The following is a 4,481-nucleotide window of genomic DNA, read 5'->3' as shown; positions in this document are numbered from 1 at the left end:
GCTTCAGCTGTGTCAAACTGGCTTGGAGTTTTCTTGGACTAAGTGACTCAGCAACTTGAATGTTTATAGAGTACAGACAAATATATCTTGTAACACAAACTAAGTGTTACCAGGAGCCAGGCACTGATCTAAAGCACTTTACATGGACTAACTCATTTAAGTTATATTATTCCCCTTTATATAGATTAGGAAACCAAGGTGCAGAGAGGATAAGCGACTTGCTCAAGGTCACATAGCAAATGGGGAACTGGGAGCTGAGATTTAAGCCTCAACCTGTACACTTCACCTGTACGCTCTACCACCCTCCAGTCTATATTAAACAGTTAAGGCACTCCAATACAAATTACAAAAAAAATTTAACAGACTTCCTCCTAGCATTTATTAAATAAATTGACAAATATTCTTATATCAATTGATATTATTCTTATGATTATTTGTTTTCCCAAGAACCTGTGGCACAGACAAGTCTGTTATAAAACTATTTCAGGCAGTCATCAAAGTGGTGTTAAAATTATATTTTTATGTGTGCATAGGTACACAATGATGCTCTTTATGTAAAGAAATATATCTGCACAAACATATATACACATACCTACTGTACATGCCTATAGACAGTCTCAGGGGAAACAGAGAAGTGTGACAGTTAATTCCAGGAGGTAACATTTTGGCAGATATTTCTTTCCCTCTTTAAATTTATTTGAAATAAACATTTGAATTTTGTGCCTTTTCCACTCCCAACACTGCTGGGCCCGCAGGTCTCTGTTGAGCAGCGGATGCGGGTCTCTGTTCCAGATGAGGTTTATTGTTAAAGTGGTTAAGAATAAGGCCTACTTTAAGAGACATCAAGTGAAATTTAGAAGACAACGAGAGGGTAAAACTGATTACTATGCTCAGAAACGCTTGGTGATACAGAATAAAAATAAATACAACACACCCAAATACAGGATGATAGTTTGTGTAACAGAGATATCATTTGTCAGATTACTTATGCCTGTATAGAAGGGGATGTGACAGTCCGCAGCATATGCACATGAACTGCCAAAATATGGTGTGAAGGTTGGCCTGACAAATGATGCTGCAGCGTATTGTACTAGCCTGCTGTTGGCCTGCAGGCTTCTCAATAGGTTTGGCATGGACAGGATCTATGAAGGCCAAGTGGAGGTGACTGGAGATGAATACAATGTGGAAAGCATTGATGGTCAGCCACGTGCCTTTACCTGCTATTTGGATGCAGGCCTTGCCAGAACTACCACTGGCAATAAAGTTTTTGGCACCCTGAAGGGAGCTGTGGATGGAGGCTTGTCTGTCCCTCACAGTACCAAATGATTCCCTGCTTATGATTCTGAAAGCAAGGAATTTAATGCAGAAATACACAGGAAGTACATCACGGGCCAGAGTGTTGCAGTACATGTGCTACTTAATGGAGGAAGATGCTTACAAGAAACAGTTCTCTCAATACATAAAGAACAGCGTAACTTCAGACATGATGGATGAGATGTATAAGAAAGGTCATGCTGCTATATGAAAGAATCCAGTCTATGAGAAGAAGCCCAAGAAAGAAGTTAAAAAGAAGAGGTGTGGCTAGGTGCGGTGGCTCACGCCTATAATCCCAGCACTTTGGGGAGCCTAGGTGGATGGATCACCTGAGGTCACGAGTTCGAGACCAGCCTGGCCAACATGCTGAAACCCCATCTCTACTAAAAAAATTAAAAATTAGCCAGGCATGGTGTCAGGCGCCTGTAATCCCAGCTACTCGGGAGGCTGAGGCAGGAGAGTTGCTTGAACCTGGGAGGTGGAGGTTGCAGTGAGCCAAGATCACGCCATTGCATTCCAGCCTGGGAACAAGAGCTAAACTCCATCTCAAAAAAACAAAACCAAAAAAAAAAAAAAAGAAGAGGTGGAACCATCCCAAAATGTCCCTTGCTTGGAAGAAAGATCGGGTAGCTCAAAAGAGGGCAAGCTTCCTCAGAGCTCAGGAGTGGACTGCTGAGAGCTAAATCAAACAACTTTCTGTGAGGATTTTTCAGATAAACATAATAAACTTATTGACAGCAAAAAATAAAAACAAAAACAACACCCCCAAATTTGAATTTTTTTAATAAAAAATTCCTAAGTTAAAAAAATAAGATGTTGTATGTATTTTGAAGCAAAAGCTTTGTGAAATAATAAATAATGCCTGTCTGTTTTCTTGGAGAGCCTTGCAAACCCTTCATTTAAAATTTCTCCACCCTGGCTAACATGGTGAAATCCCGTCTCTTCTAAAAATCAAAAAAAAAAAAAAAAAAAAAAATAGCTGGGCGTGGCGGCAGGCACCTGTAGTCTCAACTGCTCAGGAGGCTGAGGCAGGAGAATCGCTTGAACCCGGGAGGCAGAGGTTGCAGTGGGCCGAGATCGTGTCACTGCACCCCAGCCTGGGTGACAGAGTGAGACTCTGTCTCAAAAAAAAAAAAAAAAAAAAATTTCTCGGCCTGGGCAATACAGTGAGACCTTGTTTCTACAAAAATAAAAATAAAAAAATTAGTCAGGGGCCGGGCACGGTGGCTCATGCCTGTAATCCCAGCACTTTGGGAGGCCGAGGTGGGCAGATCACAAGATCGGGAGTTCGAGATCAGCCTGGCCAATATGGTGAAACTCCAACTCTACTAAAAATACAAAAAAAATTAACTGGACATGGTGATGTATTCCTGTAATTCCAGCTACTTGGGAGGCTGAGGCAGGAGAATTGCTTGAACCCGGGAGGCAGAGGTTGCAGTGAGCCAAGATCGTGCCACTGCACTTCAGCCTGGGCGACAGAGTGAGACTCTGTTTCCAAAAAAAAAAAAAAAAAAATTAGGCATGGTGGTGTGCACCTGTAGTCCCAGCTACTTGAGAGGCTGAGGTGGGAGTATTGCTTGAGTCATGAAGGCGGAGGTTGCAGTGAGCCAAGATCCTGCCACTGCACTCTAGCCTGGGGAACAGAGCGAGACCCTGTCTCGAAGTAACATTTCTCCTTCAAGATAGTTTAGAATGAAATTTGGTGGACATACGGGATTACCAGTGCGCTTGCATAGTGGTGAGGGCATAGGTTTTAGAGTGTAACAGATGTGGGTTTAAATTCTGGCTGTGAAGCTTCCTGGCTGAGCAACAGACTTCTGAACTGCCCAGGTCACTGAACTGCCCAGCCTCGCTCACACACTGTCTGTGTAAAGGTTCAAGGGCCTGGACATTTAGCAGGCTGAACATGTGTATCTCGGTATCTCGGTAACTGATACAAGGTAACCATATGGTTAGCAAGAGTCTGTCATCATCAGAACATAACTGTTTTTAAATGCCAATCACAAAACTGGCATTTTTGGATAATAATAAAAGTTATAAATAATAATTTACCATTGAAAGCTCAGCCTCCACTCTTTCAAAGACATTTGAGAAATGGAAAACGTCACCCTGACCTCAGGGATCCAGCTGAAGTTGGTTTAAGAAATTGTTTCTAGGCTGGGTGCAGTGGCTCATGCTTGTAATCCCAGCTCTTTGGGAGGCTGAGACGGGTGGATCACTTGAGGTCGGAAGTTCAAGACCAGCTTGGCCAACGTGGTGAAACCCTGTCTCTACTAAAAACACAAAAATTAACTGGGTGTGGTGGTGCACACCTGTAATCGCAGCTACTCAGGAGGCTGAGGCAGGAGAATCACTTGAACCTGGAAGGTGGAGTTGGCAGTGAGCCAAGATCATGCCACTGCACTCCAGCCTGGGCAACAGAATGAGACCCTGTCAAAAAGAAGGGAGGGAGGGAGGGAGGAAGGAAGGAAGGAAGGAAGGAAGGAAGGAAGGAAGGAAGGAAGGAAGGAAAAGAAGGAAAAAAAAGAACATTTCCAGTTTGACGCATATATGTTATTAGGAGAGGGCAAAAGTCTATCCTCTTCTGAACTTTGTTTTCCAAAACAGATTTATCTGCAGTCATACTTGGCCTTATCTCCCTGTGATGATTCATTTTGGATACAAACTTAACTGGGCCATAGGGCAACCAGATATTTGATCAAACATCATTCTGGGTGTGTTTGTATGTTTCTGGATGAAATCAACATTTGATAAAGCAAAGCAAAAATGCAGAGGAAAAAAAGGGGAAAAAAAGAAAATAGTCTTGGAATTGCTAGACCGAGTACAGCCAATTGTCCTCCCTAATGTGGGTTGGCCTCATCCAATCAATCAAAGGCCTACATGGAACTCCCTACGGCAAGTAAATGGGAACTCCTCCTGCGTAACTGTCTTCCAGCTAGGACGCTGGATTTTTTCCTGCCTTCGAACTCATTCTGAAACATCAACTCTTCTTAGGGTTCAAGCCTGCTAACCTTGAGACTGGAGCTACATCATCAGTTCTCCCGGGTCTCCAGCTTGCCAACTGCGACCTTAGAATTTGTCAGCCTCTATAACCACTTGAGCCAATTCCTTACAATAAATCTCTGTGTCTCTCCCTCTCTCCATAAACACACACACACACACACACA

At 43.0% G+C, this 4,481-nt stretch overlaps 1 pseudogene; it reads left to right on the top strand.

Annotated features, from left to right (window-relative positions):
• Positions 1-792: 792 nt before the first annotated feature.
• On the top strand, positions 793-1,617 carry LOC116276394 (annotated as a pseudogene).
• Positions 1,618-4,481: the final 2,864 nt, after the last annotated feature.

Source organism: Papio anubis, chromosome 8 (assembly GCF_008728515.1).
Source record: "Papio anubis isolate 15944 chromosome 8, Panubis1.0, whole genome shotgun sequence".
Taxonomy (NCBI): domain Eukaryota; kingdom Metazoa; phylum Chordata; class Mammalia; order Primates; family Cercopithecidae; genus Papio; species Papio anubis.
The sequence above is the reverse complement of the archived record's forward strand: the minus strand, read 5'-3'. Positions and strand labels throughout refer to the sequence as shown.